The 26428-nt window shown below is 41.5% G+C and overlaps 2 long non-coding RNA genes across 4 annotated transcripts in view; both read right to left on the reverse strand.

Annotated features, from left to right (window-relative positions):
• The window catches only part of LOC309621667, a 311127-nt gene that overhangs the window by 53478 nt on the left and 231221 nt on the right, over positions 1-26428 (reverse strand). Inside the window, exon 1 of one of the 3 annotated variants that reach the window (XR_014240140.1) lies at positions 25515-25587. The exons of the other annotated variants lie outside the window; for them this stretch is intronic. This is a non-coding gene — a long non-coding RNA (uncharacterized lncRNA). Of the gene's footprint in view, positions 1-25514; positions 25588-26428 lie in introns of those variants that run through there. 3 annotated transcript variants of the gene reach the window in all.
• On the reverse strand, positions 8817-11912 carry LOC309621663. The gene is made up of 3 exons (XR_014240137.1): positions 11852-11912; positions 10742-11078; positions 8817-9553 (listed from the first exon to the last, which is right to left on the reverse strand). It is a non-coding gene; the product is annotated as an uncharacterized lncRNA (long non-coding RNA).

Here is a 26428-nt window from a genome sequence, read left to right on the forward strand (position 1 = left end):
ACAAACATGGGAACTTGCATAAAGTTATCAGCTGACTTTTCAGGATAACCTCTGCATGCCAGAAGGGAGTGGCATGGTATATTTAAAGTCATGAAAGGGAAAAGCCCATAACCAAAAATACTCTACCCAGCAAGGCTCTCCTTCAGATTTGATGGAGAGATCTAAAGTTTTACAGAGAAGCAAAACTAAAAGAGCTCAGCATCGCCAAACCAGCTTTATGAGAAATCTTAAGGGGGCTTTTCTAAGTGAAAAAGAAAAGGCCACGACTGAAACATAAAAATTAGGAAAGGAAACTTACTAAAGGAAAAACCTCATTGGTTAAGGCAAATATTCAACAAAGGTAGTAAATCAACCATGTACACAGCTAATAGGAAGGATGAAAGAAAACAGCAATAAAACCATCTATATTCACAATAAGAAGTTAAGGGACACACAAAACAAGTAGATGTAAAATATAAGGTCAAATTCAGTAACTGTGGGGGAGGAGAGTAACAATGCATGGTTGGTAGTGTCCATGTGAAATTAAGAGCTCAGCAACTTAAATAATCACACACATACACACTCACACAAAACTGAAAGAAATCCAAACATAATATTAAAGATAGTCCTCACGTCACAGATGAAGGGAATAAACAGGGAAGAAAGGAACACTGAAGAAATTAAAGAGGGATTCTAAAAATACCCAAGACAAATGAAAATGAACACACAATGATCCAAAATCTATGGGACACAGCCAACGCAGTTCACGGGGGAAGTTATAGTGATACAAGCTTTTTCTTAGGAAACAAGAAAAATATCAAATAAACAACCTAACACTACACCTGAAGGAATTAGAAAAAGAAGAAAAAACAAAACCCAAAGCTGTCAGAAAGAAAAATTAAGAAAACTATGCCATATGCAATCACATCAAAAAGAATAAGATACCTAGGAATAAACACACCTAAGCAGGTAAAAGACATGTGCTCAGGGCTTCCCTGGTGGCGCAGTGGTTGAGAGTCTGCCTGCCAATGCAGGGGACACGGGTTCGAGCCCTGGTCTGGGAAGATCCCACATTCTGCGGAACAGCTGGGCCCGTGAGCCACAACTACTGAGCCTGCGCGTCTGGAGCCTGTGCTCCGCAACAGGAGAGGCCACGATAGTGAGAGGCCCACGCATCGCGATGAAGAGTGGCCCCCGCTTGCCGCGGCTGGAGAAAGCCCTCGCACAGAAACGAAGACCCAACACAGCCAAAAAATAAATAATAAATAAGTAATAAATAAATTAAAGAAATCACTATAAAAAAAAAGACATGTGCTCAGAAATCTATCAGCCATTGGTGAAAGAAGTTGAAGGCAACACAAAAAGATGGAAAAACATAGCATGTGCATGGACTGGAAGAATTAATACTCTTAAAATAACCATACTACCAAAGACAGTCTTAATGCAACAGATTTAATGCAATCCCTATCAGAATACCAAAGCATTTGCACAGAACTTGAAAAAGTAATTTTAAAATTTGTATAGAAACACAAAGGCCCCAAATAGCCAAACAATCTTGAGAAAGAACAGAGCTGGAGGCATCACGCACCTTGACTTCAGACTATACTGCAAAGTGACAGTAATCAGAGAGAATCGTACCAGAGCAAAAACAGACACAAAGATCACTGGAAGAGAACAGAGATCCCAGAAATAAGCCCACACACTTATATTTAATTGATTTATGACAAAGCAGGCAATATGGAGAAAAAACTGTCTCTTCAATAAGTGGTACTAGGAAAACTGGTCAGCTACATGGAAAAGAATAAAATTAGATTATTTTAGAACACCATATATAAAATAAATGCAAAACTGAATAAACACCTAAATGTAGGACCAGAAACCATAAAACCCCTAGAGGAAAATATAGAACATTCTTCAACATAAATGATAGCAACAGTTTTAAGTTCAATCTACTAAGGCAAATGAAACAAAAGCAAAACTAAAAAAATGGGACTTCACTAAACTTAAAAGATTTTGCACAGCAAAGGTAACCAAAGACAAAATGAAAAGACAACCTGCTGAAGGAGAGAAAATATTTGCACATGATAAGAGGTTAACACCAAAAAGATGACTAAGCAAGGGTTCATAGCTAAACTACAGAAAGAGCACATACAACTCAGTATCAAAAAACACCCAAAATCTTTTTTTTTAAATGAGAAGACCTAAATAGACACTTTTCCAAGGAAAATATACAGATAGACAGCCAGAACTCACAAAGATGCTAAACATAGCTAATCGGCAGTAAAATGCAAATCAAAACTATGAGATATATCACCTCAGTCTTGTCAGAATGGCTGTCATCAAAAAGATCACAAGTAACAAAGGTTAGTGAGGATGTGGAGAAAGGGAAACTCTTGTACACTCTTGATTTGAATGTGAATTAGTGCAGCTACTGTGGAAAGCAGAATGGAGGTTCCACAAAAAACTAAAAATAGAACTACCATAATATCCAGCCGTTTCACTCTTGGGTATATCAGAAGAAAACAAAAACACTATTTCAAAAAAATAACTGCACCCCAATGTTCATAACAGTGTTATTTGCCATAGCCAAGATACAGAGTCAAAGTAAGTGTTCATCAATAGCTTAGTGGATAAAAAAGATTTTTTATGATGACTTCAGCAAAAAATGAAATTTTGCCATTTGCAAGAACATGGATGGACTTGGAGGGTATTATGCTTAGTAAAATAAGCCGCAGAGAAAACAAGCATGGTATGTTATGAGAAAAAAAGCATGGTATGTTATGAGAAAACAAGCATGGTATGTTATCATTTACACGTGGCATCTAAAAATTTGAATACAACACAAACAACAACAACAAAAAAACAGACTCACAGATTAAAGAACAGACTAGTGGTTACCAGCAGGGAGAGAGAGGGTGGAGGAGCAAAATAGTGGTAGGAGATTTTGAGGTACAATCCACTATGTATAAAATCAATAATCTACAGTGGTGTACTGTATAGCATGGGGAATATAGCCACTCTTTTATAATAACTATAAATGGAGAAGAACCTAAACATTTATGAATCACTGTTGTACCTCTGAAACTAATATAATAATGTAAATTAACTATAGATCAATAAAATATAAAGTAAGAAACAATAAAGGGGAGACAGATTATTAGATAGAAATCAATTAAATAAACACAAGTTTTGGAAATCAGGAATTAAAACACAACATGTAAGACACAACATTGGCATTTAAAGTGTACAATCTATTCATTTAAAAGAAATCATTTAAGTGGTAAAAAATGGTACCCATTCTCACAATTTTGTATATCTAGGATAAATTATTATCTACAAAAATATGTTACAAATATTCACTCAAAAAGAAAGAGAAAATTTGGATAAACCCATTTCAGTATACAAATTTAATATCAAAGTCTCTAGGTAAAATTGATTTGAATAAGTTCTGTTAGCCACTTCTAGTTTCTTTGTGATGTAAAATCTTTTAAAGCATAAAAATCAGCCTTTCTACATTATTCCACTAGACATACATGGAAGTTAAAAGAAATGAGAAGAGAGAACAATCAACCAGGAAGGTGAATTTACTGAGAAACAGTCATTCGTTCTCCCTCCTCCTTTTCTTTTCCTCCTTTTCCAGGTCTCTTTCGGTTCCAATCAAGAGAAGTCTTGAGAGTTCTGAGAATATTTCTTTGACGGCTTCAAATCACCATACCTACATCCTCTGACACAACTACACACACGGGAACAAAAATAAACCTCTGCTATCTACTCATGTAGGAGGGATTCATGCAAAATTAACTCCTACATGGAGACCAACAGGTGAGTTTTCTACCTGTTCTTTATAATGTCCTTCCATTATAGTAAATCCCACACATTATGAGGCAGAAGTGGTTACGTGAGCTTTTCCTTGAAGTCAAAAATCTTGCATTCATTTCAAGCACCTGGTGATCATAGGGTACAGCCAGGGAAGGTGCCATCCCCCCTGGGGGTGGGGGGTGGCGGTGAATGGGCTCCCACACCCATGCACCTCCTGATGTACAGATTCTGGAGAAAAGAAGGGCGATCATACCGCAGTCAGCCTGTCAGGCTGTCGGGCCACTGGGCGACCCGACCAGCCTGGAAGTGTCCCATCAGTTGCTGAAAGCAAAACTCTGCCCCCCCCCCGTGACGTCAGGCAATTTGGGCCAGAGAGTCAGAGGATAATCAAATCAGAGAGTCAGAGGATAATCAGAGGTAATCAACTCCTCCTCTCTGCTCACCTCCTTGGGGTTACAGCAACCCCATCTCCAAACCCAAATCTGACCCTGGAGTGCCAAACTGGGAGTGGCAGGTGGGCTCTGCCCGTGCTTCAGCGCCCTCTGGAGGTTGTCTGCTCTAAAGCCAACTCTCAGCCCTTCCTTCTCCTTCCCTAGTCATGAGGGCTGCCTTGGTCTCCTGCAGCTGCTGGCCTGATTTCATTCTTCTTTTTTCTCCAATTACAATGAAGTGTCTTACAGAAGTTTGGAATCTCTTGAAGAAGGAAGATCTTTTAGTCAATACACCTTAACTGTGAGAAGTTGGTATCAAGAATGAACCTGAAATACTGTATTTTTCTCCTGATGATTCCAAGGAGAGACAGCACAAGTTTTCTAAATCATAAGAAGAACCAAGGTAAATATGATATTCTGAGCCAGAGATGAAAAAGCAGTTTCTAGCACCCCTTCCTCATGTCATTTAACTGGGATTTAAATCAAACAACTGCCACTGGTTTTTAAATCACATGACCCAACTTTAAATCAATCAGCTGCTTCCCTGTAACTCACGTGACTTGGCTTTGAATAGTAAGAAATTCAGAGGTATAAAAAGGATGTTCTGAACAATAAATGGAAAAACAACATTTTAGAAAGTTTTTTTCTTTTCGAATGGACAATTCATTGCCTACAGAATAAAGGATTCTCTTGTGGATTTCTTGAACTATAAACACATACAATGTCTCCGTTGGCTTGATTGACTTAGATTTGGGTTTTTTTGTTGTTGCTATTGTTAACATATTTCTTGGAGTATAATTACTTTACCTTGTTGTGTTAGCTTCTGCTGTATAACAAAGTGAATCAACTATTCGTATACATATATTCCCATATCCTCTCCCTCTTGTGTCTCCTTCCCACCTTCCCTAACCCACCCCTCTAGGTGGTCACAAAGCACTGAGCTGATCTCCCTGTGCTGTATGCAGCTGCTTCCCAATAGCTATCTATTTCACCTTTGGTAGTGTATATATGTCCATGCCACTCTCTCACTTCATCCCAGCTTACCCTTGCCCCTCCCTGTGTCCTTAAGTCCATTCTCTACAGCTACGTCTTTATTCCTCTGCAGCGACTCCTGCTAGGGATGGATACTTCCTTTTATGCTCAGGGAAAGCCCCTAGTTTGAATATGACTTGAATTTGATCCTGTGAAACCATCAGAACTTCCCACCAGAGATAAATGAGGAGATTCTGGCCTTTATTAGTATGCACGATGAACACGGGTGTCCTGGCTGTACTTGCCAACCCTCCTATTTACCCACCTATTTTTATCCACCTTCCTCCCTGTGAGTACCTTTGACCAACCCTGAGCTCAGACTCCTGACCTATTCCAGTGACTTTGTCAGTCTTTCTTTAAAAATGGACAGGTAATGAAATGAAATTAACCTAGAAGCAGCAGCTCAGTAAGGGAAATAAAATCATCAGAAGTTATCTAATCACAGCCACAGCCATCCAGGGCTCTGTCTTATCTCCTGGGTCATAAGAATGGTACCTTCCTAAACTTGAAGGACATCCAATCAACTAAGCAAAGGTGTTGCTCACCTCTGGCTCTTGGAGGGATTGCTAGGCACTCTACCCAGTGTATACTAACTGCAAAACACTGTCATGGTTGTGAAACACCTATGATCCAGGAAAGCTTTTTGGGGTGCATGGGGAAGGTTTCTTTTTGACATCAAGCAAAAAATAAATCACCAAGCTCTTTGAGCACAGGGGTTCTTAAGAGGGCAGTAGAAGGAAGAAATGGGCAGAAAAGATGATCTCCAATGAAGTTAAGGACATTTTCCCAAAAGAGTAGGATTTAGTCTCAGTTTAAGGAGAACACTTTTAAATAGCTGGGACAGCTCCAAACTGCAGTTTAGGGAACGAGTGCTTCAAAAGAACAGTGCTTTAAAAGTCCTGGCAAGGCAGCAAGAGGATGAAGAGTTGGTTTTGCATAGTTTTGAACACAGGAGTAAAGAAGCAGAGGCATCTCTGACTAAAAGGCCCTGAGATCCTATGGCATCAATGGGTCAGTTGCAGGGGCAGGGGTGTGGGGGGCGATATTTCTCTCTCAATGACTCCCAGGGCAGCCACCCCTCCCGACCCTAACCCCCAGTCCCTTCACCCTTCCTCCCTCCACTGTTGGGTCCCCAGGGACAGCACTTCTTACGCTGGAGTGCTCAGGCACCATTTCTGCAGTCTGGATTCTTCCTGGAGCCTGGCAAGTTCTGGGACAGGAAGACAGGTCTGCAAGCCCGCTGCGGTGCAGTCGGACCTGGAGGCCTGGAGAGGAACTGGAGCCCTGAAGCCCACCCACGTCCTTGAAGCTGAAGGAGGAACACATCCTCCTAACAGTACTTCTCAGGGGTGAGCGTGCTCCCCACCCGACGGTGATCCATACTCACTTGAGGCAGCAAGCACTGCCTCTAACTGGCCCCCTGGATTCCGCCTTAAGGGTCCTCGCACACGTGTGATAGCGCAGGCCCCGGATCTCTTTAGTCAGCTGAGGCCAGTGCTGCCGGGATCGCTCCAGTCCCATCCCCCAGCCCCTCCCTCTCGGACTGTATGTAATAGAAGAAAGAGCACAGAGGAATAGGCTGAATCAAGGGATCTGGGAGCCTGGGTATGAGTTTGAAGACCGAGAACCTAAGGCGCAATTACATATTACTGAAAACTCTTGTGGGGTGTGTGAGGGGAGGTTAGGGGGCTGAGAGGCTGAGTCAACCTGGTGAGTCCAGCCCCAGGACACCACACAGCCCCGCCCCCCTTTCCTTGCCATCAGACAAGGGTGACGCAACTCCAGCTGGGACTCTGCACTTCCCCCTCCCTGATTCTCCAGAAGAGCAGGTGGCCCCCCTCTGAGGGCAGGGGCAAGACCACGGACCAAGTCCCCCTGCACTAAGGCACTACTGGAAGCTCTTCCTGAACAGCAGTCCTGGCTTGGAGCGAACCCGTGCACCGCCAAAGCTGGTCTCGTCTTGCAGCTGAGGGACGCAGGCTTTAAGTCAGCTGCCTTGGCTTTAAATCAATCAGTCCCCCCTTTAAGTCAGGTGACCTGATTTTAAATCACTGTATGCCCCTCAAGCCTGCAACTTCAAAAGTTGGGAACTTCACTTTGATCCCAGCACCTCACACAGCTGAATGCACACTGTAGTCACCCCCAACCCTGGCTTAGAGGCAGGATATAAGGTAAGGGGATGGGCGTGCACACATGGTGATGAGGGTGTACTTCATGTACCAGAAGGGTCCAGGTACTCTGGGCACAGCAAGCAGTGCACGATACAGCAGCTCCCTGGCAAAGCTGGTGATGCACAGGGGGAGCAGGCACACCCAGGCATGCAGAGGTTCCAGGGCGGGAGCTAGGGCACAGCCAGCCGGGAGGGTGTGAAAGAGGAGGATCTGAGCCTTCTGGAGAAAGGCAGACACAGAATATGGATGAGAAACAAAGACCAGATGAAACATGGATTTGAAAAACACACCATGCTCTTGAAATTGGGGTGGGGGGCACCCCAGATTTGAGTCTTCTTACTCCCCAGTAGCTAGTGCTTTGGCATTTGCCCAATTACTTATAAAATGTGACTGATAATATCTAACCCATAGAATACAGCATTTGGAGTGGTTTGCGTGTTTATGTTTCTATAGGGGAATAAACTTTTCTACAAGAAAAATGTATATTTTCTGAAATAAATTAAAACCCCTTTTTAAAAAGTACTATATTGGACTTCCCTGGTGGCGCAGTGGTTAAGAATCTGCCTGCCAAGGCAGGGGACCTGGGCTCGAGTCCTGGTCAGGGAAGATCCCAAATGCTGCGGAGCAGCTAAGCCCATGTGCCACAACTACTGAGCCTGGAGGCCACAACTACTGAAGCCTGCGCGCCTAAAGCCGGTGCTCCACAACAAGCGCAACAAGAGAATCCACCACAATGAGAAGCCCGCGCACCGCAACAAACAGTAACCCCCGCTCACTGCAACTAGAGAAAGCCCACACGCAGCAACGAAGACCAAACGCAGCCAAAAATAATTAATTTTTTTAAAAAACTACTATATCCTTCTATACATCTTCTTGGGGAAGAACAGAGGGAAGGAGTGGGAGAGTGAGAAAGACCAATACTTAGTGCACATCCCTGATGCAGGTGCTCTGCTGGCTCAGATAGTTTTATCCCCACTTTACAAAGGAGGAAGTAAGCTCAGAGAGGTTTAGTAATTTTCCCAAAGCCAAACAGCTATTGAGTGGCAGAACCAGGATCTGAACCAAGTCTGTAACCTTCAAAGCCTAAGCCCTCATCACAACAAAACTCAATTAATATTTACATTTATCAAATTACATTGCAACCTGGGGAGTTCTTGGCACAGTCCTGAATAAGAGTGAGAAAGAAAGAAATAGCGTTGTTCATCCAGTCAACCAAAATTTTTTTTTTATTTTTTATTTTTTTAATGCTATTCTTGTCTGCTTACATTCTTTTTATGTATGTATGTATGTATGTATGTATGGCTGTGTTGGGTCCTCGTTTCTGTGCGAGGGCTTTCTCTAGTTGTGGCAAGCGTGGGCCACTCTTCATCGCTGTGCGCGGGCCTCTCACGATCGTGGCCTCTCGTTGCCAAGCACAGGCTCCAGACATGCAGGCTCAGTAATTGTGGCTCACAGGCCGAGTTGCTCCGCGGCATGTGGGATCTTCCCAGACCAGGGCTCGAACCCGCGTCCCCTGCATTGGCAGGCAGATTCTCAACCACCGCACCACCAGGGAAGCCCAACCAAAATTTTTGAAGCAGCTGCTAGATGCCTGGCCCTGTTTGGAGTTCAGCAGTGATCAAGACAGGAAGAGTCCTACTTTCATGAACCATGTAGTGGGGAGGAGAGACAGGTGCAACTTAGGTGAGGGATTTCACCTTGCTGGGCCTCTGTTTTCTCATCTGGAAAATGGGATGGGTGTTTCTCATTTTCTGGGATTGTCCAGCCCTCACATTCTCTGATTCCATAAGAAGCATTTGTTTTCCTGTTTCTTTAAAATTCAATCAGGCCATGAGCTGTGATGAATGTCGTTAGCTGCTCCCCAAATCACTCTATTTCCACCCATTTCCTGTGATCAGGTCTATCCCCCAACATGACTCAAAATCAATCAAGTCACAGAAGCTAAGGGGCACCCAGCAGAAGAATTCCAACCCTGGCTTCTCAGGAGCTCTGCGGTCTACCTGGCCAGGTAAACTTCACGCACCTGGCACAAGGTGGCCATCCCTGGTTTCACATCAACATGATCTCAGGCACAAACCTCCTTGTTTTTCCATTTTGTCTTTAAGTTACTTGCTGAAACAACTGCACAAATATGAAAAAGATATAAAAATCAGGCATCCTCTGCCCTCACTGCCTACTAATAAATGATTTTCTGCCACTTTAATGATAAAGATACAACATTTCAGCATTCCGTTGCCCTTATTATTTTTCATTTTGTTGATATTTCTACTGAATACATCTTTCAATATTTTAACAATGGAACATGTATTTAGGTTGTTCCACACACAGCCTTTGGTGGTAAGGGTTTTGTTGTTATATTTCTATTATGTTTCCTTTAAAAATCATTATCCTGTTTAAATGGATTACGTCAACTTTATAGGCATTTATCATATGATATTGATGAAATTAATACATAGAGGGCAGTAGTACAAATTGATTGGAATTGAGAGCCTCTATTAGCACAGTTAAATATAAATATTTATATATATATATATATATATATATATATATATATATATATATATATGCCAAATTACATGCTGAGTGAGATTCTCCTACTCTTTTTCACTCTCTGCCCCTCAAGCCTGTAAGAAATGGAATATTTCTTGCCATATCAGTAAAAAAAGGATGTCACAGTCATCAGCACTTGCAGCCCTCCAATGTGAGCCGGTGGGCCCTGAGGAACTCAGGATATGCAAATACAGAATGCTGGCCCCAGAGAGCTGAGGTGCATATCAAAGGAAGGATTTCAGTGAGCCCAGACGCTTGCATCTTCCCATACAAAGAAAAGCGCTACATTCCTCACCTTGGGAGAGCTGGTTTTCCTTAGTTAACAATCACCTTTTGATGTTCCCCATTACCTGCGCCATTCCCCTCCCCTGTCCCCTCCCCCCAGTACTTTAGCTCAGGGAGGAAGGAGCGCAGAGAGACTCGGCTGAACAAGGGACCTCCGAGCCTGGGGATGCGTTTTCAGCCGCTTTCCCCGCAGTCAGGAGGAGGGGCGCTGACGCTCCAACCGGACCCTGCGCCTCCCTTTCCCCGTTTCCCCTCAGGACGCTCAGGCCGACCCACTCCCCACGCCCACCAGGCCCCGCGAGCCAGGCCGAGGGCAGGGGCGAGAGAAGGGACCGACGTTCCCCGGGACCAGAACGCTAGGGGCTGCTCTTTCTGCACAGCAGCGGTGGGTGGCAGCGAACCCCTGCCCCTCAGAAGCTGGTCTTGCACTGACGCCCGGGCACCAGACCAGGAGGAGGGTTGGCGCCCACTTACCCGGCCCGCGGTCCCCAGGACTGTCGCGGCTTTGGCGGCCGGGGCCCCTCCAGAGCCGGCAGCCTCAGTGAGGCCGCCCTCCCCTCGGGCTCCGGGGCACTTTAGTGACGGCGGAGGCAAGAGACCCCGAGCCGGGAGTTCCAGCTCTGCGGAAACGCGGGATCGTTCTGGGCGAGGAGGTGGGACCGCTCTGCCCCCAGGCCTTCCGGGAGGGAGGGCGGCGCCGGGGGAGGAGCCGCCTGGAGCCTCCAGGAGCCCTTCCGGGGGTCCTGGAGGGGCGGCCCGGCCTGGGGGCCCCGCCCACTGTGGCCGCAGCCCAGGCCTTTTTCCTGGAATCCTACACAAGAAAGAAAGATACAGTCTATAGTAAATATTCACAAATGATTGTTGCTGCTGTGCTTACTATTCTATTAAAGGTGTAAAATCCATAAAACACTTTAAGTTCAAAGCTAAATACGAATTTTTACCTTTCTAATTATGTCTCTGCTATTCCCAACTGTGGTTAATGAATCAGAGACTGTGGCATCACTAGTTAAAAATGAGCTTGAGGAAAAAATAGAACTCAGGCCCACCAGACCTACTGAATCACGATCTGCACTTTTACAATCTCCCCAGTGTACTTGGGTACCCATGAATAGTTGAAAGGTACATTTCTACCTCGACATGTCTTTTCTGTCTGAGAAATACACACATTTTATCCAGTTTGATATAAATAAAACACTCAAAAATGCATATGCCTGTGTTGAAACCATCATTTTATCATTTCTTTTCCAGATAAGTATAGTCTCTACACTGGTTTTGTGGATCACATGCCATACTCTTTTCTTGTAGTTACAAATAAGGTAGAGAAAGTTACTTTGTAAATATATATATATTAGTGGATAATTGAAGACAGTCTTCTAAATTAAAAGCACTTCTCTTAACTTGCTGTTTTCTTCTTGGGTCACATTATGAACTCTTCCCGTGGCCACATGGCATGTGTACTTTTAATTTCAGGGACTGCTGCCATTCCAGGATGTGGCCATAGATTTCTCTCAAGAGGAGTGACAATGCCTGGACCAAGATCAATGGGAATTGTACAGGGGTGTGATGTTAGAGAAGTATAGGAACCTGCTCTCCTTGGGTGAGGATACCTTCCTTCCAGAATTCCTTTTCCAACCACAGGGTTTAGGGTCCTTCATTTGTAGAATGTCTCCTGGAATCTTCTGCTTCCTACAATAGGGTTTCAGATTGCAATGTTTCAGGAAAGACTAGGAGTTTGTGGGTATAATTTATCTTATTTTTTTAAAATCGCAGTCTCCCTTTTAATATACTTTGTAACTGCTTGGGATGTGTCTATATGAACTGTGTACTATATGCTTCTGTTATAGTCCTTACAATATTTTTTTGTCTTATTTTCTGTAACAATTTTCCATGGATTCTTTGGGCTTAAGGTATATTAAAAGGGAGACTGCGATTCTGGGACTTCCCTGGTGATGCAGTGGTTAAGAATTCGCCTGCCAATGCAGGGGACCCGGTTCGATCCCTGGTCTGGGAATTTCCCACGTGCCACGGAGCAACTAAGCCAGTGGGCCACAACTACTGAGCCTGCGTGCCACAAGTACTGAAGATGGTGTGCCTTGAGCCCATGCGCCATTTATTTTTTGGAGAATAAAACTGCCTCTGAGTGATTAAAATCTAGACCAGCTAGTCAAAATGCTTTATCACCTGTTCTTCTAAACCACTGATCAACGGAACAAGTTTTACTAGGGATAACAGAGTAATTGTATTCTGGAGTTCATATCGGCAATATGTTTTATGACCTTGATGCTGGATCACGACATTTCAATGGCATAACTGCTATTAATTGTCTGTTTGTTCAACGATTAAAGTCTCACGTGATCTGAGTTCAGACTGGAGTCATCCTGGTTGGTTTCTGTCTATTGCAGATTTCTTCCAGTATGAAAGGACAAGAGCAATACGGCTTACTTTACAAAATGTCTTCAAACCAAATGATGATATAATCTACATTCAGTTAATTTATACATACCCTACTGTAGAACAGGGTTTGTTACGGTGGCAGAGCCCGGTAATTAGGTAAAACTGAAACATTTATCTGCAGTGGTTCAAGTTCTCTTCCTAAGAATATGTTTATAATCAACATTCTTTCACAAAGTACCCAATTTAATTCACCATAGCAGTCCTCATATTAACTAAATGGAGAATCCTAGGCTATATACAAATCCAGAAAGGGCCAAAAGTCATCAGCCCCTATGGATTATTACAACCCATTACTGAGACATTCAAATTATTTCTTAAAGAACCACCATGACCATCAACATCATCAATTTATATATTATTGCCCCAATGCTAGCCTTAACCATGGCTCTCACAACATGAATTCCTCTTCCCATATCTTATCCACTAATTAATATAAATGTAGGCATACTATTTATGTTAGCCATATCAAGCCTAGCCATTTATTCCATCCTCTGATCTGGTTGAGCTTCAGATTCAAAATACTCACTCACTGGAGCTCTACGGACAGTAGCACAGACAATCTCATATGAAGTCTTGCTGGCAGTTATTCTATTCTCAGTCCTAATGCTAAATGGATCATTTACACTTTCAACAGTAATTATTACACAAGAACACCTATGACTAATTTTCTCCTGACCCTTACCCAGAATTTGATTATCTCCGCAGTAGCAGAAATCCAATGAAGCCCCACTTGATTTAACAGAAGTAGAATCAAAACCTGTATATGTCTTCAATGTAGAAAATGTAGCAGGCCCATTCACCCCGTCCTTCCTAGAGAATATGTCAATTTCCTTATAATAAACATTTTCACAACATTCTATTTTTAGGAGCATTTGACAATCCCTACGTGCCAGAATTATATACAGCCCAAGTCATCATTAAAACACATCTAACAATCTCCTTTCTATGAATTCAAGCATCCTACCCACAATTTTGATATGATCAACGTATACATCTCTTATAAAAATATTTTTTACTACTAACATTAGCCCTATGTATATGAGAGTTTTCACTACCTGTCATCATACCAGGCAACCCACAGCAAACTTAAGAATTATGTTTGACTAAAGAGTTACTTTGATAAAGTAAATGATAGAGGTTTAAATGCGCTTATTCCTGGAATTGAACTTATTTCTAAGAATTTTACATTCTCCATGCTACCACATTACACCACAATGCTATATAGTAAGGTTCTCTAAGAAAGCTTCAAGGCCCATACCCCCAAAATATTGTTGTATATCCTTCCTGTACTAATAAACTCTCATTGTTTTTACTATCATTCTACTGACCATTATTTCAGGAAATATAATTGTAGTAACAAGCTCACACTGGTTAATGGTATCCCCATTCTAATAAAAAACATGAACCCATAAGCTACAGAAGCATCCAACAAATATTTTCTAAAACAATCCACCACATCAATACTACTTATAATGGCTATTATCATTAATCTAATATACTCTGGTCAAAGAACACAATGAATTACAAAAATCTTTAATCCAGCAGCATCCACTATCATGACAATCGTCCTTGTCACAAAAGTAGGACATTCCCCATTTCACTTCTGAGTGCCCGAAGTAACTCAAGGCATTCCATGAACAGCAGGCCTGATGCTATCAACATGACAAAATTGCACCCCTATCAGTTTTATACCACATGTCACCATCCATCAACCTAAACATACTGTTAATCATAGTGATATTATAAATCATAGTTGGACGCTGAGGCAGACTTAGCCATACTCACCTGGAAAAAATTACAGCCTCCTCATCAGTTGCCCATATAGGATGAATAACAGCTATTATAATGTATATTCCAAGTATAACAATCCTAAACATACTAATTTATATCATAACAACACTATCTTCTTCCTATTTATACCCAGATCATGTACTACAAGGGTATCATTATCACACACATGAGATAAAACACCTCCCATCAGGATCCTTATCCTCAGCATTATAGTGTCATTAGGAGGTCGCCCACCATTATCAGGGTTTTGACCCAAATGAATAATTATCCAAGAGATAACAAAAATGATAACATCATTCTACCAACACTAATAGCCATCACAGCAGTCCTCAGCATATATTTCTACTTGCAGCTAACATACTCCACATCACTAACTATATTCCCTTCATTAAACAACACAAAAGTACAACAATTTGAACATACAAAACAAATAACTTTCCTATCATTACTCATCATAATAGCCACACGGTTACTACCCATAACACCCATCCTATCAGTGCTGGACTAGGAATTTAGGTTAGTTTAGACCAAGAGCTTTCAAAACCCTAAACAAGTACAATTTACTTAATTTCTAAAAATAAGGACTGCAGGACTTTCTCCTATATCAATTGAATGCAAAGCAAACACTGTAATTAAGCCAAATCCTTACGAGATTGATGAGTTTTAACCCCAGGAAATTTTAGTTAACAGGCAAATCCTCTAGTCAACTGGCTTCAATCTACTTCTCCTGCCTTTGAGAAAGAAAAAAGAAGAAAAAAAAAGGCAGGAAAATCACCAGCAGAATTGAAGCTGCTTCTCTCAAGTTACAATTCAATCTGTTGATTCACCACAGGGTTTGCCAGAAAGAGGGCTCAATCTCTGTCTTTAGATTTACAGTCGAATGCTAGCTCAGTCATTTTACCTCTGTTCATACACTGCTGATTATCTTCAATAAATCACAAAGATATCGGCATTTTATCTTTACTATTTGGTGCTTGAGCTGGAGTAGCAGGCAGCGCCTTAAGTATATTAATGCTGGCTGAGCTATGCTAACCTGGAGCGCTACTTGGAGATGCCCAAATCTGTAAGGTAGTCATAACAGTCCCTGCACTTGTAATAATTTTCTTTATAGTTGTACCCATTATGATTTCAGGGTTTGAAAACTGACTTGGGCCACTAATAACTGGGGCACCTGAGGTAGCATTTCCCCCAATATATCATATAAACTTTTGACTACTTCCCCCATCATTCTTACTCCTACTCATATCACCAATAGTAGAAGCTGGTTCTGGTACAAGTGGAACCCTATATTCAGCTCTAGCCTGCAATCTGGCCCATGAAGGAGCCTCTGTCGACCTAACCATTTTCTCCTTACATTTAGCAGGTGTCTCTTCAATTCTTGGTGCTATTACTTTTATTACTATAGTCTTTAATACAAAACTAGCAGTCATATCCCAATACCAAACACCAGTATTTGTTTAATCTTTCCCAACTATAGACATATTACATAATTACCACTCTCAGTCTGAGCAGCCAGAATTGCCATATTGTTAAGAGATAGAAATCTAAACACTACTTTCTTTGACCCTGCAGGAGGAGACTGAATCCTATACCAACAGCTATTTTGACTCTTTGGTCACCCTGAAGTCTGTATTCATGGCCTACCAGGCTTTGTTATAATCTCACATATCATTACATACTATTTAGGACAAAAAGTGCCTTTCAGCTATTTGGGACTAGTATGAGTCATGTCCACTGGCTTTTTAGGATTTCTCTTGTGGGCCCATCATATGTTTACCATAGGGATAGCTGTTGACTCAGGAGCATACTTTGCATCAGCTACCATAATTACTTCTATCCCTACAGGAGTAAAAGTATCTAGCTGATTAGCAACTCTTTATTTAAGTTTTCTTTCTCGTTTCTTTTTTTTTTGGCTGCGTTGAGTCTTGGTTGCTGCACGTGGGCTTTCTCTGGTTGCGGTGCACGGCCTTTTCATTGCAGTGGCGTCTCTTGTTGCAGAGCACAGCCTCTAGGCGCGTGGGCTTCAGTAGTTGTGGCTTGCGGGCTCTAGAGGGCAGCTCAGTAGTTGTGGTGCACGGGCTTTTTGCTCCGCGGCATGCGGAATCTTCCCAGACGAGGGCTCGAACCCATGTCCCCTGCATTGGCAGGCGAATTCTTAACCACTGTGTCACCAGGGAAGTCCCTGGTTAGCAACTGTTCACGGAGGTAATATTATATGACCTCCCACTATACTATGAGTTTTAGGCTTTAGTTTTTCTTTTTACAGTAGGTGGTTTGACAGGAATCATCTTAGCCAACTCATCCCCAGACATTGTCCTCCAGGATACATACTATGTAGTAGCACACTTCCATGACCTAATGTCCATGGGAGCAGTCTTCACTATTATAGGAGGCTTCCTACACTGATTCCCACTATTCTCAGGTTATACAGTTAACTCAGCATGAGCAAAAATTCACTTCACAAGTATATTTGTAGTAGTAAATATGACTTCCTGCAGCACTTTCTTGGCCTCTCAGGGATGTCACTACATTAGTCTGAGTACCCTGAGGCACACACAACATGAAATATTTTATCTTTAGGCTCATTCATCTCAGTAGCAGCAGTAATGCTAATAATCTTCATACTTTGAAAAGCATTTGCGTCTAAACAAGAAGTCTTAGCAGTGGAAATTGCTACTCCTAACCTAGAATGGTTACACGAATGCCCTCCACCATATCCTATGTTTCAACATCCTACCTATGTAAATGTAAAATAAGGAAGGACTCAAGTCCTTCTCAACCAGTTTCAAGCCAACACCATAACAATTATGTCTTTCTCAATAAATGAGATAAAAGTAAAAAGTGATGTAGCTTTGTCAAAGTTAAATCATAGGCTAAAATCCTGTATATCACTAAGGCATATCAGTTTCATCTAGGCTCTCAAGATACAACATCACCGATTACGGAAGGACTTTTACATTTTCATCATCACACATTAATAGTGATTTTTAAAATAAGTTCTCTAGTCCTCTATATCATTTCACTAATATTGACATCTAAACTAACTCATATGCATAGAATAGATGCACAGGTAGAGAAAATGTGAACAATTTACTAGCCATTATTGTAATCTTAATTGCCCTATCATCATTGTGAATCCTTTACATGACACATGAAATCAATAACTCTTCCCAAACCATAAAAACTATGGGTCAGTAATGATACTGAAGCTACAAATACACAGATTATGAAGATTTAAATGTTGACTCCTCTGTAATCCCCACATCAGAGCTAAAACCAGGAGAATAATGACTAATAGAAGTCAACAACCGAGTAGTTAGAGATAGTCATTGAATATCAGTTTCATCTGAAATTGTTGTACACTCCTGAGTTGTTCCTTCTCAGGCCTAAAAAGAGCTATCCCAGGATGCCTAACTTAAAGAATCCTAATACCAACAGGACCAGGCCTATGTTGTGGACAAGAGAGCTCGTTTTCCTGAGTTCAAAGACAGGACAGAGGGATATGGCTGAGATATGGGGTGAATCTGGAGCCCATGGGGATGCACTTTCCAAACTCCAGGATAGGAATGGGGCCTCTAGGGTCCCAGGCCACCCACCACACCCTCCCGAGCAGGATCTGGACAACATTCCCTGTCAGTGATGAGGCAGCCCTAATACTGGTCATGCCCCGATGTTGTGTCCTATGTGGGCCCCATGCTCTTGGGACCACATCCCACACTCTGCAGGTCCATGCTACAGGGTCCTTCGTGCCTCAGGAGTACAGACCACACAATAAGCAGTTCCCTCCCCAACCAGCAGGAGGAGGGGAGGAGAGCAGGGGCACCAGGGGAATCTCACTCAGACAACAACACCCCAGGGGTGCCAGCGGGGACAGTGATGATGCAGATGAGGCACAGACCAAGAGATGGGACCAGAGGACACAAAAGGCAGCTGGTCAGGTCCTGGCTCATCTGCACCCAGGACACCTTTGTCCCATACACCCCCTTCCTCATACACCCTCTCCTTAAATGCAGATTCTTCAGATGCAAACAGGCAGAGCTTCAGACTGAAAGTCAGCTCTTCCAAAATGACCCATCAGCAAACACTGCAGGATTCCACTCCCTGTGCTTTGTGGCTGCTTCCCACTAGCTATCTAGTTTACATTTGGTAGTGTATATATGTCCATGCCACTCTCTCACTTCATCCCAGATTACCCTTCCCCCTCCCTGTGTCCTCAAGTCCATTCTCTATGGCTGAGTCTTTATTCCTGTCCTGCCCCTAGGTTCTTCATAACCATTTTTTCTTTTTTTTTAGATTCCATATATATGTGTTAGCATACGGTATTTGTTTTTCTCTTTCTGACTTACTTCACTCTGTATGACAGTCTCTAGGTCAATCCACCTCACTACAAATAACTCAATTTCATTTCTTTTTATGGCTGAGTAATATTCCATTGTATATATGTGCCACAGCTTTATCCATTCATCTGTCGATCCTGCCAACACTTTTACTTTACTCAACTGAGACCAATGTCAGACTTGTAAGGTAATAAATTTACGATGTTTTGAGTCACTCAATTTGTGGTAATTCGTATGAAAGCAATAAAAAACAAATACAGAGGTCCTACAAGAGCCAGGCTATATATTTATATTTAAGTATTTCTAAAATGAATTTAACCCTGTGATTCACAGCAGCAGCAGCTTCCAAGGGATCCCACCACACACCTGAGGCGAAAGCAGCCTAATAAAGAAGCAGTGACAGCAGCAGGTCACTGCCCCACACTTGGGGTAGAGGGGGATTTGATCTACTGTAGCAGCAGCATAGCCTGAATGGGAATGCATCCTCCTGTGGCACTAGTCCCATCAGCATTAGTCTAATCTGCTAGCATCTGCTGTGCCAACAGGCCCAACGTATACAAACCCTCCAACTCAGTAGCATTAAGTGAGCCAGGCTCAGTGTTTCCTGAAACTCATATCCAATGGCACTGGAAAGCCCAGATATCACCTAGTGTTATGAAAACATAAAAAAAAAAACAATAACAGAAGACTGGCAACTTCAGAAAGAAAAGGGGAACAATGGAATGGGTGAAAACAAGTGGGATAAATATAAGAGACTATCATTAGTCTCATGAGTTTCTTAAATTCCCTATGATGGTCAAAGCAAAAATTATGACACCATCTGATGTGGTTCCCAATGTATATAGAGGAAATACTACAGAAAATCATACTTTAAAACTGGGGACTATTAAGAGACCTAAATGGAAGTAAAATTTTGAAACTTCACTTGAAGTAATAAAAGACAGATTCCAGTAGGCTATGATAAGTTACATATGTATAGTGTAAGGCCAAAAGCAACCACTAAGAAAACTATACAAACAGTATACACAAATGATTATAAATAAATTAGATTAAAATGGACTTACCAAAAAATGTTTAAGTAACCCACAAGAAGGCAAAATAAGAGAAACACAGGATTGAGAAACTAAGGTAAAAGACAAAACAAAAAATAAAATGGTAGACCTAATCTTTAACATAGCAATAATTACATTAACTGTAAATGATCTAAATAACCAAGTCAAAGACAGAGATTGGAAGAGTAGATGAAAAAATCACAAGCATGATCCAACTCTATACTGTCTATAAGAAGCTTACTTTAAACATCATGATATAGGTAGTTCAAAGTAAAAGGATGAAAAAGGTATATCATGTGAACATTCATCAGAAAAAGCAGGAATGGCTATATTAATATCAGATAAAGTAGATTTCAGAGCAAAGGAAATTATTAGGGGCAAAGAGGGTCATTACATAAAGATAACAGGAATAATCCACCTAGATGACCTAGTGATACTAAATGTGTGTGCACCAAACAACAGAACTTCAAAACACATGAAGCAAACACTGAAAAAGGTAAAAGGAGAGAATTTCAAATCCACAATTATTATTTGAGACTTCAACACAGCAATTTATAGAACTCCCAGAGAGAAAAATCAGCAAGGGTATGGAAGAACTGAAAACATCATCAATCAACAGGATATAACTGACATTTAAAGAACACACTCAATAAAAGCAGAATACATATTCAAGTGTCCATGGAACATTCACTCATATACCATACACTGGGTGATAAAAAAAACATTAGCAGATTTAAAAGAATTAAAATCATAGAGAGTATGTTCTCTAGCCATAATGGAACCAGACTAGAAATCAATAACAGAAAGACAACAGGAAAATCTTCAATCACATGAAAACTAAACATCACAATTCCAAATAACTCATGGGTAAAAAGTCAAGGAAAAATGTTTAAATGCATAGAATAAAAGAAAATGGAGATATAACAGATCAACATTTGTGGAATAAAGTGAAAGCAATGCTGAAAGGGAAGTTTATAGCACTAAATTGGGAAAGAAAATATTTCAAAGAAATAGTCTAATTTTCTATATTAAAATAGTAAAAACGGAAGAGGAAAAAACACTAAACAAGCAGAAAGAAGGAAATAATAAAGATGAAACAAAAATCCATGAAACTGAAAACAGGAAAATGGGGGGGGAGGAAATCAATGAAACAAAAGGCTGGTTCTTCAAAATAAACAATCTCATCAAGAAAGATGTAGCAAGACTGATCAAGATAAAAAGAGAGATGGCACAAATCACAGATATCAGAAATGCAACCAGGGATACCATGACATATCCTGCAGGTTAATAAGGGACAAGTTATTATGAACAAGTCTACACTATAAATTCAAAAATGTGGATGAAATGGACCAATGCGTCTACACCCAAAACTACCAAAACTCAGCCAAGATGAAAGAGACAATCTCAATTTTCCTGTAACTATGAGAAACACTGATTTTTCATTTAAAAACTCCCAAAAGAAATATTCAGGCTTAGATGTTTCACTTTTACCCAAGACTTAAAGAATTAACACCAATTTTACATGACTTGATAAGAAACAGAAGTAGAGGGAACAGTTCCTAATTAATTTTATGAAGCCAGTATTACCTTGATACCAAAACCAGACTGGGATAGTATAGAAAGAAGAAAACTACAGGCCAGTAGTTTTTATGAAATTGGCTGTAAAAATCCTCAGCCAAATATGAGCAAATTAACTCCAGAAATATATAAAAAGAATAATATACCATGACCAAGTGGTATTTATTCCAGTTATGCAAAGTTGGTTAAATATTTGAAAATCAAACAATGTAATCTACCATATCCAATAGACTAAGGGGGAAAAGTCATGTGATCCTAATCATTAATGCAGAGAAAGCATTTGACAAAATCCAATCCCATTCATGATTTTAAAAAAAGAAGAAAAGAAACTCCAAGCAAACTAGGAATAGAAAAGGAACATACTGAAACTCATAAAGATGATCTACAAACAACCTATACCGACATTATATTTAACTGTGAAAGACTGAACGCTTTCTCTGTAAGATCAGAAACAAGGCACCGATATCTGCTCTCACCACTTTTATTAAATATATTACTGGAGGTTCTAGTAAGAAAATAAAGCAAAAATAAATAAACAGATAAATTTAAAAGTTAAATTTTTAAAAAGTTTATTTAAAAGATGAAAGAACTATTCCTACTATGTTGAATAGGAAGGAATATATCCTCCTGAATGTTGAATAGTAATATATCCTATTATATTGAATAAGGAAAATTAAAACTGTCTGTATCTGAAGATGAGATGATAATCTAAATGGAGAAAATACCAAGGAATCCACATAAAGCTTGAGAAATAATATTAGTTTGTAAATGTTTTAGAGTACAAGATCCACACAATTTTATCAAATTATATATTAATAACAAATGTGTAGAAGCTTAAATAAAAATATGTGATGCCATTTACAACTGACCTAAATAAATACTTAAATAGAAGCCCAATAAGACATTTATAGGACCTCTATACTGAAAATTACAAAATGCTGATGAAGAAAATTTTAAAAGTCCCAAACAAATAGGGAGACATACCTTGTTCATAGATTAGAAAACACAACATAATAAAGCTGTCAATTCTCCCCAAGTTAAGAGGCTTAACACAATTACTCTTAAAATGCCCTCAAGGTTTTTGTGGATATAGACAAGCTTATTCTAAGATTTATATGGTAGGAAGAGGCTGAAGAACAGCTAAAACAATTTGTAAAGGAAGATTAAAATGGGAGGAATTAATCTACCCAATTTCAAGATTTCGCAGTAATGATGGAGGGTAGATACATAGATCAATGGAATAGAACAGAGAACCCAGCAATAGACTGACACAAATACATTTAACTTGGTTTTGACAGCAGTGCAAAAGCTATCAAGGAAGAATAGACTTTTCAAAAAATGGTACTGAAACAGTTGGACATCCCTCGACAAAAACAAACAAACAAACAATGAACCTTAACCTAAACCTTACACATCTTACACAAAAATTAAATCAAAGTGGATCATAATCTTAAATGTAAAAGCAGGACATTTTTAGAGAAAAAAAATAGGAGAAAATCTTTGGCATCTACAACTAGGTGAATAATTCTTAGACTTGACACCGAAAGTATGATCAATAAAAGCAAAAACTGATCAATTGGATCTCATCAAAATGAGTTAAAAATGCTTCATAGAAGATCCTTTTAAGTGGATGAAAACTCAAATTACACAGTGGGAAAACATATTTGAAAATCCCATAGGAGACAAATGACTTGTATCTATAATATACAAAGAACTCTCCAAACAACTTAAAAAAATCCAACTAGAGAATAGGCAGAAGACAGGAACAGACATTTCATGGAAGAGAATATACACATGGCAAAGAAGCACATGAAAAGATGTTCAACATCGTTAGCCATCAGGGAAATGCAAATTAAGACCATAATGAGATATCAGAGAATAACTAAAATTAAAGTATAGTGACAACATCAAATGCTAGCGAGTACGTAGAAAAATTATATCACATCACTGGTGGGAAAATAAAATGGTTTAGCCACTCTGAGAAACAGCTTGACAGTCTCTTTTAATCCTAAAAGTAGATTCACCCTACAATGCAGTAATTGTACTCTTGAGCATTTATCCAAAAGAAACAAAAACTTAATGAAGTTCCCACAGAAACTTACACATAAATGTTCATAGCAGTTTTATTTCTAATAGCCACAAACTGGCAACTCCCCAAATGTCTTTCAATGGGTGAATGTTGAAACAAATTGTGATAAAATCTTATGATAGAATACTACCGAGCAACAAGGAACAAATTATTAATATATGCAAAAATTGAAATGAACTTCAAGGGAATGATGCCGAGGGAAAAGTTTTTAAAAGCCAATCTCCGAAGATTAAGTAATTCATGATTATGTTTACATATTATTCTTAAAATAACAAAACTGTGGAGATGGAGAACAGATTAGAAGTTGCCAAGGGTTAGAGATGGGGGTAGAAGGTACAGCGGGGGAACTTTGTGAGGTTTTTGTGGTCCCAGTACAAATAATACAGCAATCTTGGTTTTAATCCCTAAAGATTTTTAAAAGCAATTCCTAATAAGAGGTGTCCAGATATTTAGCAATGGCAGCAGATTAGAGGTATAGCTCCCCAACATGACAACTTCGAAAGAGATCTATACTATCAATACTAATTTAATGCATATGTTAATTTTTAAAAGGCCAGTCACAATACTTAAATGGTACATATCTTAACGATATTACTCTGGGTATCCAGCTATACCAGATGGACTAGCAGGATTTTCTGTCCATTCAATCTTATTTAAGACAGTAAATCTTATAATAAGACAGTTAAAAAAAGAAAAAGAAAAACAACAAACCTCAACTACAGTTGGATATTCTCACAGCAAGATGAGGTGAAAATACGTAGCAGCGGTTCAAAAGCTTAAGCAGTGGCACCTAAATTTGGCTGCACATTAGAATCCTCTGAAGCACTTTTTAAAAACCCTCACACCGACGGTTGGTCATGCTAGACCAATACTATCATTTTAACTCTCCTCAGACGATGCCAATGTCTAGCCAGAACGGAGAACCAGCGGACTAAGCAGAAGGGGATGTTTCTACAAAGATCTCTTAACAATAAGTCCTCTCACCCAATCAAGATTTACCTCCCCGCAAAAGGGTAAAGAAGGCTAGATGTTGTCCATACTTGCTTAGCTTTAATTAGCACTTGTGACTTGCCCAAAACCTAGATCATGTTTCCCCTAAATTTCATGTTATTCCCTAAGTTTTTCAAACCCAAGGCTAAGGGGTTTGCCAGGATGAGATTTTAAGCGCTCACACAGGGGAAGTCCCTGGCAAACCAGGACAGCGGTCACTCTACACTGCAATGTAAAGCATCCTAAATAACCCTGCCACTGCTCCCAGATACTAGTCTGTGCCAACCAGTGGAGAAAAGGCATTCTCCATTACTACCATGGCAAATGCTACTGTACTTACCTTGGCTAGTCCCTATCTTTTCCAGGCGCCACTCCCCTTCACCTGCTGGTGGACGCTTCGGCCAGCTGACAATGCAGATATTTTCAAATTTTAAGGTGAATAAAAATCATCTGGAGGGCCTGTTGTAACAGAGATCACTGAGCCCCACCAGAGTTGCTGATTCCATAGGGCTGGGACCAGGCCCTAAAACTTGAATATCTAACACATTATCAGGGGATGCTGGGAAAGCTGGTCAGGTAATGGTAAAGCTGGCCAGGAAAAAGAAACCCGACGTGTCAGATCATAAAGTACGGAAGGGCAAGCCCGCCGGCAGTCCAGGCCGGGGGAGGGGGGGACCTGGGTCCCCAGCCCTACAGGGCCAACGGCAGACCGGCTCGGGAGCACCTCGGAAGCGCGGGGTCCCCGCGGCCGAGTCTGTGCCCCCGGCCGGCCCCGGCTCCCCTCTGCCCACCCTGCGCGCGGGGGCTGGAAACGGCCGCGGAGAACCAGGCAGGGCGGGAAGGGGGGCTCCAAAGAGGGTCTGGCGACTCGAGTCGCTCCGTTACTCGGTGGGCTCAGCGCGCGCCGTGGGGGAAGAGAGGTGGAGGTCCGGGAAGAGGGGACGGGCGGCACTCACGTAGACCAGCAGCAGCCATGGGTAGACGGCGGGCTCGGCCACCACGGGCGACTCCAGCCTCAGCTTCTCCCCCACGTTTTCGCGCGCGGCCCCCGCACCAGGCTAGTCTGGCGGTTGGGGGAGGGGCGGGGCGCCGCCGGCGGGGGCGGGACAGGCGGGCGGGCGGGCGGGAGGCTGAGGGGAGGGAGCCTGGCCTGGGCCTCAGCCGGCGCCGCCGCCGCCGCCGCCGGCCTGCTCCCGTCCGGCCCCCGGCTCCCTCTTTGTGGTCACAGGCCCGGGGCCTCCAGCGCTGCTGCCAACTGGGGCCGGCGTGAGGCAAGCACAATGAGCCGGGGCCCGGCTGAACCACTCACTCGCGGCGAGCGCCTCCCGCCCCGTGGACCCGCCCCCACGCACGCACGTACGCACGCAAGCACGCACGCACGTCTTCAGCTGCCCCCCCCGGCCACACCCACCGGCCCGAAGTGGAGACCCGGGGAGACCCCTCGGGGCCTGGGGTGGCGGGTTCGACTCCCGCCCTTGACGTACCGTGACACCTCCCCCCCAATATGTTTCTAGGTATTATATGTATATATGAATATACTATTATATACACACTTGCGTATGAATTTATATGTGTATGTACATGCGCATATTTACATATAGGGGTGTGTGTGTACACATTGTATATATGTATGTGTATATATCTTATATATATGATATATGTATGTATATATACGATGAATTTCTATATACAGTACATATATATTTTTATGCTATATGCTTTTATATGTAGGTGTATATGTGTGTCTATATGTACGTACGTGTATGTATTGCATATATTATATGTGTATGTATGTATACTGTCTATATGCACACCTAAATATCTTTGTATGTGTGTATATACGTATGCTATATATGTACCTAGGTGTGTA

Source organism: Balaenoptera borealis (assembly GCF_965194805.1).
Source record: "Balaenoptera borealis genome assembly, contig: HAP1_SCAFFOLD_801, whole genome shotgun sequence".
Classification (NCBI taxonomy): domain Eukaryota; kingdom Metazoa; phylum Chordata; class Mammalia; order Artiodactyla; family Balaenopteridae; genus Balaenoptera; species Balaenoptera borealis.